The sequence below is a fragment of the Myotis myotis genome, unplaced genomic scaffold (assembly GCF_014108235.1).
Source record: "Myotis myotis isolate mMyoMyo1 unplaced genomic scaffold, mMyoMyo1.p scaffold_m19_p_1, whole genome shotgun sequence".
Lineage (NCBI taxonomy): Eukaryota > Metazoa > Chordata > Mammalia > Chiroptera > Vespertilionidae > Myotis > Myotis myotis.
Genome location: NW_023416313.1, coordinates 151,802,617 through 151,814,118, shown reverse-complemented (window position 1 = coordinate 151,814,118; position 11,502 = coordinate 151,802,617). Strand labels below are relative to the sequence as shown.

Below are 11,502 nucleotides of genomic sequence, written 5' to 3'. Positions count from 1 at the left end.
ATACATTTTCTGCATCAATTGATATGATTATACGGTTTTTATCTCTCAGTTTGTTTATGTGATGTTTCACATTTATTGATTTGCAGATATTGTACCATCCTTGCATCCCCTAAATAAATCCCACTTGGTCATGGTGTACGATCTTTGTAATGTAATGCTGGATTGTATTTCCTAGAATCTTGTTGAGAATTTTGGCATCTATGTTCATCAGGGATATTGGCCTGTAATTCTCTTTCTTTGTCTTGTCTTTATCTGGTTTTGGGATTAGGGTAATGCTGTCTTCATAGAAAGAGCTTGGAAGTGTTCCTTCCTCTTGAATTTTTTGGAATAGTCTGAGAAGGGTAGGTTTCAGTTCTTCTTTGAATGTTTGATAAAACTTTCCTGTGAAGCCATCTGGTTCAGGACTTTTGTTTGTTGGAAGTTTTTTGATTACCACTTCAATTTCATCCACAGTTATCAGCCTATTCAGATTTTTTGATTCTTCCTGTTTGAGTTTTGGAAGGTCCTATTTTTTTAGGATTATGTCCATTTCTTCTAGGTTGACCAGTTTGTTGGAATAAAGTTGCTCATAGTATTTTTTTTTATGATTCTTTGTATTTCTGTATGGTCTGTTGTTATTTTGTCTCTTTCATTTCTGATTTTGTTATTTGGGTCCTCTCTCTTTGCTTCTTGGTGAGCTTGGCTAGAGGTACATCAATCTTGTTCATCTTTTCAAAGAACCAGCTCTTGGTTTCATTGATATTTTGTATTCTGTTTTTGGTCTCTACGTCATTTATTTCTGCTCTGATCTTTAATATTTCCTTCCTTCTGCTGACTCTGGGCTTTTCTTGTTGCTAGTTTTTTATAATTCTTCAAGTTGCAGAGTTAGATGCTTTATTACCAGTTTTTGTTGTTTTTTTGAGGTAGGTCTGTAATCTAGAACTTCCCTCTCAGGACTGCTTTCTCTGTGTCCCATCGATTTTGGATTGTTGTGTTGTCATTGTCATTGGTTTCCAGAATGCTTTTTATTTCTTCTTTGATCTCTTTGGTAACCCAAACATTGTTTAATAGCATGCTGTTTAACCTCCAAGTGTGTGAATTTTTGTGATTGTTTATATTGTAGTTTATTTTTAGTATTATGCTATTGTGATCTAAGAAGATGCTTCATATGATTTCAATCTTCTTGAATTTGGAGAGACTTTGATTGTATCCCATTATGTGGCCTATGTTTGAAAATGTCCCAAGTGCACTTGAGAAGAATGTATATTCTTTAGCTTTGGGTGAAATGTTCTGAAGATGTTGATTAAGACTATCTGGACTAACGAGTTGTTTAGAATTGCTGTTTCTTTGCTGACTTTTTTTTGTCTAGAGGATTTATCCAGTGATGTTAATGGAGTATTAAAGTCTACTACTATGATTGTATTGCTGTCAATCTCCCCGCTATATCTTCCAGAAGATTTTTTTTAATGTATTTGGGTGCTCCTTTATTGGGTGCATATGTTTTTACCAGAGTTATATCCTCTTGTTGTATTGATCCCTTTAGAATTATGAAGTGGCCTTCCTTGTCTCTTGTAATGGCCTTCACTTTGAGGTCTATTTTGTCAGATATAAATATTGCTACCCCAGGTTTTTTTTTTTTTAATTTCCTTTGCCTGAAAAATATATTTCTATCCCTTCATTTTCAGTCTGTGTGAGTCCCTTGTTCTGAGGTGGGTCTCTTATAGACAGCATATATATGGGTCATATTTTCTTATCCATTCAATCACTCAATGTCTTTTGATGGAGCATATAGTCCATTTTCATTTAATGTTGTTATTATTAGGTACTTGTTTTGTAGCCATTTATATTCATTATGCCTGTTTTCCTTCCTCCCTTTCTATTTCTTCTTTTTGCAGCATTCCCTTTAGCATTTCGTGTATTGTTGGCTTGGTAGTGATAAACTCCCTTAGCCTTTTTTTTTTTTTGTCTGTGCAGCTCCTGATTTCCCCTTCAATTTTGATTGATAGTCTTCCTGGGTAGAGTATTCTTGGATTCAGTCCTTTGCTTTGCATCACTTTGTATACTTCATTCCATTCCCTTCTAGCTTGATATGTTTCTGTTGAGAAATCATTTGATAATCTGATGGAAGATAATTTGTAGGTGACTCTCTGTTTCTCTCTTGCAGTCTTTAAGATTCTCTCTTTGTTGTTAACATTTGCCATTATAATTGCAATGTGTCTTGGGGTGGGTCTCTTTGGGTTCATCTTGTTTGGGACTCCCTGTGCATGTGTGACTTTTTTCTCCCCCATATCAGGAAAGTTTTATGTCATTATTTCTTCAAATAGGTTCTCTAATCCTTGCTGCTCTTCTTGTCCTTCTTGTCCTTCTTGTCCTATTATGCGGATGTTGTTTTATTTCATGTTGTCCCAAAGTTCCCTTACACTCTCCTACTGCATTTTAATTTTTTTCTTCAATTGCTGTTCAGATTGGGCTTGTTTTTTTACCTTATCTTGTAACTCACTAATTCGGTCCTCTGCTTCTCCTAGTCTATTATTGAACCTTCCATCATGTTTTTGATTGTAGCTATATCACTTCTGATTTCCTCCTTAGTTTTGTATAGGTTGTTGATTTTCTCGTCCATCTGGTTTATAAACTGTGTGAATATTACTATGATTTTTTTCTGACATATTGCATGCCTCCATTTAATTTAGTTCCTTTCTTGGTGAGTTCTCCTTTTCTGCCTTTGGGGATTGTTTTGTTGCCTCCCTAATTTTGCTATCACAAAAAGTCCAAGTGCCAAGTTGTTGGGGCCTGAGCCAGGCGCATTGGGAGTGTCATGCAACCCAAGGGCCACTGAAGAGCTCAGGCACCGAGATGCATTGCTACCTTGGGTCGGTGGGAGCCGCGCATGCTGAGAGTCGGCCTACTAGCAGGTGGTGGCGTGGCTGCTGGGTGTCAGCAGCAGCCCCCTGGGTGTGCGTGCACCAAGTATCAGAGTCATGGGTGCTTGGTGTGGCTACCTCGGGTCAGCGGGGACCTTGTGCATGTGCCGAGAATCAGAGTCCCAGCCTGTGTGCACCTAGTTTCCCTGTGTGCATGTGCTGAGAATCAGAGTTACGGGTGCTTGGTTCAGCTGCCTTGTATCAGTGGGGGGGGGCACATGTGCGTGTGCCGAGTATCATAGTCCTCGCATATGCTGAGAATCATAGTCCCCTCGCGCATGCGCCAAGAATCATAGTCCCCATATGAGTGCGCTGAGAATCAAAGTCATAGGCCTGCTAGGCAGGCCTGCATGGCCACCGTGACCATTTTTAATTGGATTGTTTGTTCTTTTGGTGTTGAATAGTATGAGTAAACAAAGAGCTTTATTTAGATGTCTTTATTCAATTTCTTCCAGCTGTTGCTAACACCTTTATACTGTGTCTCCACAACCTTCGATTCCTGCTGGTTTCACATAGCAATGGTCACAAATATTAGGAGGAAACAAATTGGTCTGTTCTAAAGCCCACAGGGTACACCAGAAAGGTATCCAGCTCCTGGGTCACCCCCACCCTTTCTCCTGGTATCTCCATTCCATGAGAAAGGACCCAGGCAAGAGGCTGAAACTGAGCATGAACCTTGTGCTACTCCATCCTCATCCTTGGATCTCTCCAGGGGATGAAGAAAGACAATTCCATGTTCCTGATTCTCAAATGGAGGGCTTTAAAACTAACCAATGTTTCAAAACCAAAAACAAACCAAACAGCCATGTTGGGGCACAGCTATTTTCACAGACTTATATTTTCATTACCCTACTGTTGTTCTGGGAGGCTTTTCTCTTAATGTCAACATAACTTTTATTATCTTTCACAATGGCAGAATTAGATAGGAAGAATTAACCAACACTTGAAAAAAATAATCTAACTCTGTGAAAACTCTGCTTTAGACATAACTTCAGTGAGATGAATATCAATAGGTCTGATATCCTCCTGACCCAACCTCCCCTCTAATTCCTGTCTCTAGTCCAAATCCTTGCCCACATCTCATTTCTCTATGTTCAGGCATCATGGTCCCTGAAGGGCAAGGTTTTGTGAAGAAGGGGCCCGAGTGCCTTAGGAAAGCTGGACTTGCTCTGGCTCATTGGATGGCAGCCTATGCTGGCACTGTGGGCACCACCAGGTGAGCCTCTGGAAGCCACCTGGAGGGCCAAAGGCCTCCTTCCTGACCTGATGCCCGGCAGGGCACTGCTCTTTCTGGTAGATCTGTGTGTGATTCTGTCTTCCCTGGAACTTACCCTGAAGCCAGCCTGTACTGAATTCCACCAAGTGATCCACAAGGATCTCAAGTTGCTGAGGTCCGAGGAGTGAACCGAGAGAAAGGGGATGGATCCCAGCTCTGTACAAGGCTTCATTCTTAATGATGTTCCCTAAGCCTGAGAAGTATCTTTGGTCCAACAGTGTATATCAGACAGGTTGCTCCTGGCCCAGAGCTTCCAAGGCTTGTCCTTGATGGGACTTTTCAGACAAGATGTCAGAGGTGTGTTGGAGCACTGGGCTGCAAGACATCTGAAAATTATAAAATGCCAGGAAGCCACCACCGCCAAAGTGCAGGACCAACCTACAGCCACTTCTCAGCACCTCTTGCAGAGCTGTCTCCCCCCAAACACTCTGAACCATTAACTCCACTGTGTATGGGAGGACTGGTCTGAGATTTCCTTGCTGGCAAGGCCCAAGGTCTGCTTTTGGTCCCCAACCTCTTCCTTCCTCTCTCCTTTTCATAGAGGTTCTGGCAGTGGGTTGTTGCCAGACCTGGTTTCTTCATTTAGATCAAATCTAAGGAATAATTTCTTTCCATGGACCTGTGTGTCCTGGATCCACAGGGACTGGAAGCTGGCAGGGTTTAGCTTCTTACTGCTGTCCCCTGTATTGACCACCTGCTACCCCACAAAGGGGGAGACCAAATGGTGAAACTTCCTCACAGATAGCCCTTCTGGTATCCTGGCTCTGGGCCGCAGCCCCAGGTGAGGCCTGCAAGCAGCTTCCCGCTCATAGTGAGGCGAATAGCATAAGTTCTTAATAAAATTAGATATTAGCTCCTTATCAGGTATATAATTGGTGAATATGTTCTCCCATTCAGTGGATTGTCTTTTAATTTTGTTGATGGCTTTCTTTGCAAAAACTTTTTAGTTTGACGTAGTCCCATTTATTTATTTTTTCTTTTGTTTCCCTTGCTTGAGGAGATGTGCTAGAAAAAAATATTGCTACAAGAAATGTCTGAGATTTTACTGCCTATGTTTTCTTCTAGAATTTTTATGGTTTTGAGTCTTATATTTAAGTCTTTCATCATTTTGAGTTTATTTTTGTAAATGGTATAAGAAGGTGGCCTAGTTTCATTTTTTTGTAAGCATCTATTCAATGTAAAGGTATCATTTAAAAAATAAAGTAATATTTCATTGGTTTTATTTTTATGCACATTTTATTGCTGGGTTTTCTTGGATGGGGGTCCTGAAAATGCCAAAAAGATATGGAAGAATCGATATGCACTGGGGTCAATACTAGGAGGTTTCTGGAAAAGGAGAGCTTTGAGCAGGTTTTGAAGGGTAAAAAATGCACAACTACCTGCCTCCAGGCCTGATCTGCTGTTCCTTTTCCTAGAAGCATTCTCAATGCCTCTTTGTCTTCCATGCTGGCTCCTCCTCACCCCCCCCCCCCCCCCCCCCCGAGATCTCAGTTACCTTGACACCCAACATGAATAACAATTCACCCTGTTATTTTCACCCATGCCATTGTTTATAAATGTGAAAGATGCTTAAGCAATTTCTCCTGCGTCTTCAGCTTATGTGTGCTTAACCTTATTGAAATTTATAGTAAAATCCACATGACTTTGTTTAAATGCCTTCACACTCCCCAGGTATTCTGCCTCATTTTAAACCACCAGTAAGTGAATCTAGAATTGAAAGGTAAAATTGTCAAAGGAGATGCTCTTAAAACATCCAGTCTCCGTTTTGTTTCATCTCCAGTGACTCATTACTAGATTTTCCTTTCAGTTGTTCTTACCAAACTGACTGGGTTCCAGGGACAATTCCCTTGACCACCTGAGCTAAGTTAGCAAATCCAGTCTGTGCAGCAGCACTGGATTAGTATTCTCCAGTGCTGTCAATTAATTGCCTTTTAAAAAATTTTCAACTTTTTATATAATAGTATTGGTATAAGCAGAAGCTCAGTTATCAATGCATTCTAGTTCTCTGAAGATGCTGTGGTCTAAGAACAGGTAGGTGGAAAGATGAAAAGTCAAGATAACAACAGGAAAAAATTTTGAATTGTTATATTCAGTTCAGTTTCAGAAAAATAGTGTTAATGATAGAATCTTCATTTGCAGATATCAATTAAATTTTGGTGTGGTTAGGTAGGTTATAATGTAGGGAAAAGGAACAGATCACCTTAGGGAGCGTATAAGGACCCATATAGATTGTTGAGAAAAGCAAATAACTGACTTACTTTTACTTGGTGCTAGAAGTGTGTCTCAGGTTTCCAGGGTAAAACCAAAGCTACGGAGGAGAGTCAGGATCAGCACAGTGCAATGCCTTTAGCATAGGCAAGGGATTTGGCGTTTCAAATGATGACTTAGAAAAAGAGTTACTTACTTTTTTATCTCATTAACTTTTTTTTTATTGGAGTGAAGGGAAATTAACAATTCACAGAAGTTAGAAATTAAGACCACTTACTCTATTTTATTTCTGTATTTACAGAGAAGCTAAAAAAGGAAGAAATTCACTTCAGGTATTTATTGAGACCAGAACCAAATGATGCACACAGAGTTTGGAGAAGGATTGACTGGTAAAGTGTCTTCCTGAGAATGTACTTGACCCCACCTGCATGTCTATTGACATATCTACCATCATTTTTGACTGTTATATAGAAAAAAATCTTTATTTGTTGGGAATTTAGTTGTTTTTTCCTTCATATCTACTTTTGGCCTCCACAATGTCAAATTAAGTTAGAAGAAAATAACAAATTTAGGAATCTAGGAATATGGAAATTGATCATAAGAAGAAAGGGACAAATGTGGTTACTTAATTCAATCAAGTACTGTAAGGATTTATTTAAAAGAGTTCTTAATAATATCTTTATTTTACTTTCACAGAGCAACAGACAAGTGGATATAGACTTAAAATAAAGAACTAAAGAGTTCAGTTGGAAGCAGGAAAAACGTTTTGGACTCTAGAGTGATAAAGCATAAGAATGGCTAAACAGAGGTACTGAATTCTCAAATAGAATATTTTATTCATGATTTAGATATGCCAACTGATGTATTATATATGCCAGGCCAGAAATTCATTTACATATTTACTGGTTTATTTCTGTAGGTTTATTAGTAGCACACTAATTCTCTCTATTTTCTTCAACTATAAAATTGAAAATAAACGAGAATCTCTCCTGGGGGACTGACCAAATCCATGTAAGTCTGAAAAAGAAATGACGATGTTTAGAGTGAATGTTAGAATCATTATAACTTTCATGGCCTTTAATTAAGAAAAGTTTGGTGGTAAATCAAAGTCCTGGAGAACAAAAGATTCAATGTTCTTGTAGAACATACTCAATCTACTTGGAGCAAAAATTGGCTCATATCACTCTTTCAGGGGGCTGGTAGATGCCTTTATCTAGTTTTGTGCACTCAACTAGGAGTCACTTTTGTTTTTGGAACCCTGAGGATGCAAACCATATACATGTTAATGTGTTCTGGTATTCAGGTCTTTGCTTTGCTTTCTTTCCCTTTTTAGATTATTGGACCCATTTTTAGACTTCATATTTTTCTTGTTTCTTTATCCAAAACTTTGATGCATCTCCTTTAGGCTTATTATACTGTTCCAAATTTATTTGGCTTTTTATACTATCTAAAATCCCAGTGGCTTAAATACCTATATTTGTGTTAGCTACTACTCCCAAAAAGTGATAAGAAAAAGTAATTTACATAAGGATGTGAAAGAGTTGTAATTTATTGCTTAAGACTGGGGTCATTAGTATATTGCTTCCAAGATGTATCACGTGGGTGCCTAGAAAAAGTCTAATTCTAACTACCAAATTAGGGAGTACATTAGGTATATGGTGTGTGAGTGTGTGTGTGTGTGTGTGTGTGTGTGTGTGTGTGTGTGTGTAGAAATAATGAATTCTTCCATAAAGTTTACAATTTTATGAAGTGTGGTCATTATTAGCTCATAATGCTTATAAAAATGACTTGTTAGCAATTGTTTAGAAATTTTTCTTCCTTTGTTTTATTCTTACCTATCTTTTGTCTGTCCATTTATTCATCATTCTTCCCTCTCTTAACCCAGTCATCCATCCATCCATCCATCCACTTACTCATTCACCCCTCCAACAAACACTAATTAGAGGCACACTGTATGACAGGAATGGTGCTGGGGAACCTTGAGGAATAGAATAATATGAAAGACTTTGACTTTTCCCTGGAGAAACATATAGTTTAATGCAGGGCTTCTCAGCCTTGGCACTATTGACATTTGGGGTTAGATACTTCTTTGTTGTTGGGGGCTATACTTTTATCCTGGGCAATGTAGAATGTTCAGTAGCACCTTGACCTCTACACATTAGATTCTAGTAACAATCCTGACCCTCCCAGTGTGATAACCAAAAATGTTTCCAGACATTGCCAAGTGTCCCCAGACATGCCACAAGCATCCTCAATAAGACCACTGGCTTACTGAGAGAGATTGAAAAGGTCCTATTTCCATGCCTTTTGATAAGTCTTGTAAGAAAGGTGCACATTTTGGGGATATATTTTGGATATATTCTGTCTTTGCTCCTACCTCTGGTCATTGCTAATATATTTCTGCAAAGCAGTTCTTGGTTCAATCCCAAAAGGACATAATACATATCAGAAAACTATTCATCACAATTCATGATTGATTTGTTTTGGTATTTCATGTGACAGATACTCATCCAGGTAAATTATCCAGCCAAAATAGTTAATTAGACTTTATTGTTGTTTTTTCTATCATGTAGTTTCTATTGAAATGACTTGTAGAGATATTTAATATAAATTGTCTTTTAAAGAAAGTAGTTATTAAATATAAAATATTAAAAATGGGCTGGTATGCAGATCAGGATGCAAAGAACTGGAATATGCAATCACCTCAACAACAAAAAATTTTTTGGGGGGCCTATGCATGCTTTTTTAATAAAAATTTTTGATTACTTTTAAAATGAGGTTATTATTACTCATATATTAGTAGTTTATGCATAAACAAAGGTTGGCAACAGTTAAACAATGTTCCATTAAATCTTACTGGATGTGAGACATTTGTACTGCTTTGCTCATACAGCAGATAATATAGGTCCCTTACCGTTACATTTCCTTTGCTTACATCATTTCACTTATTGATGCTCCAATGCTGTTTTCTCTTAAATTCTAGATTGAAGCATATCTTGCTTCAGGTTTTGGAGAGTGTTGATGGAATGCCATGGTTCTCTATGTTCTAGTATTCAAGGAATCATCTGACTATTGCTTAAGTGCTTTCCTGCTCCTCACTTGGTCCTATAAAACTTTGATTATAAGAAATCTTTATCTATTGGCCATGAGTAGGAGTGGGAGGAATTTGCAATTGTCTTTTTGCTGAAGTTTTGATAATTAGTAGGTGTCAATGTCAGCAGAGTTTTACTATAGTATTGAAAATTCTTAGCTCTTTCAGAGATAAATATTTCTCACTTATAATTTACCCTAGTTATAAACCTATAAAGAGAGGCTAAGGAGGATTAATTTTTCTCTGCCTAACGTTTTAGATATGCAGAAGAAATTTCTTAAATAGTGGTACAGCTGACACTTGCCTGTTGCTGGGGTCCCACCCCAGCAGGTCCAGGGGTCCCCAAAGGTGTGGACGGAGTCGGCGAAGAAGGAATGACACGGAGACAGCGTTCAGTTGATCAGCAGCCTAGCCAGGATCTCTAGCCAGGATCTCCAGCCAAGTTCTGGTCTGGATCTCCAGCGAAGTTCTGCTTAGGATCTCCAGCCAGGTTCTGTCCAGGTTCTCCAGCCAGGTTCAGTCACCAGGTTCTAGTCAGGTTCTCTTGCCAATTTCTGTAGTCAGGTTCAGTCCAGGATCTTTTGCCATGTTCTCTCGCTAGGTTCTGTCTCTAGGTTCTGAGGCCAGTTTCTGTCCAGGATCTTTTGCCATGTTCTCTCCAGCGAAGTTCTTCTGTCTCTAGAGAATGTTCTGTGTAGGTTCTGTGCCTAGGTTCTGTCTCTCTCGGTTCTGTCTTCTTACATCTGTATTTATACCAGTTGATTCCAATCCTATCAATCTCTATTTCAAAGGTTAGGGCATTTCTTATCTCCATTCCAGGGAGTAAAGATTATGTAGCTTAAGCATGATTGTTCATAGTTAAAGTGATTAATTACCCGCCTGGCACTTAGTTAAGAGGTTTTATTCCCTCCCTAACTTCAGGGGAAAATCCCTGCCTGGGGAAACAACCTTTCTCAGAGAGGAGACATTGGTTAAAACACATAGTGCCAAGAAGGTGAGCAAACATATTAAGAACAGTATGCCATATATGCCGGGTCCCTTGAAACAGCAAGGATGGACCGGCTCCCGGCAGCCTGTAATATTGCAATGTTCATCTTTGTGGGTGTTCAGTGGAGTACACATAGTTTTCTATCACAGTTCTAGATGTCTTGGCAGAATAAATGCATATGACACAGAAGGAGAGCGTCTTCCTTGTAGCATCCGCCATTCATTGTAGAAGTGGCTGAAGTATGCTTTAGGAGCTATATCTGCATCTTTGCCCAAGTGCAATCTGGCCTGCCATTGGTAAGTTGGCCAGGGTAGCCAACCATAACAGAGAGACATTTTGTCTTTTGGTACATGCAGGTCAGTACTGAGTTGGTATTTTTTTCTGGCTAAATATAGAAACTAATATATACTTAGCTCTAGTATTTTGCTCTTTATTTGCAATTTTGGATGTGTTTTGGTGAGGTTGTATTGAGAGGTCAACGACTTAGCTTCAAAAAAATTTAAATAGAGAATATTTTGTTATCTTCACATAATAATTCCTACTGGGTTATAACAACATTTTAGCTGGTACTACTATTTGCACTATTGAGTCCCATAGCTTTCTACGTTCTGTGTTAGAGATGATTTATTTTTATTTCCCACAGACTCCCATTTTATAGCTTCAAATGCCTCCTTATTCTAGAGTTCTTACTAAATTTGGTGACCAAATGTACATTTACTGTATTAGTACCTTTCATAATTCTTTTATTTTCCTATTAAAGCTCTGCATGATGTGCACTATTTTACAATCTCTAAATGTGAGGGTAATTTATAACCCTGAAAATGTCACCATGCATCATCTCAATACATCCAGAATATAACATCGCATTACCTCTACCTTTATCACCCTCCTCTAAGTCACCATCATTTCTTGCTTGGATTATTGCAAAAATAATCCTGGTTATATCCTTGAGAGTTTTAAGTGTATTAACAATAAAGCAGCCAGAGTGATCTCTTAACAGTGTACGCCAGATTTTGTTGTTCTCCTGTTCAAACTCCAA

At 38.6% G+C, this 11,502-nt stretch overlaps 1 pseudogene; it reads right to left on the bottom strand.

The window, feature by feature from the left end:
• Positions 1-4,049: 4,049 nt before the first annotated feature.
• On the bottom strand, positions 4,050-5,621 carry LOC118674392 (annotated as a pseudogene).
• Between the last annotated feature and the right edge of the window lie 5,881 nt (positions 5,622-11,502).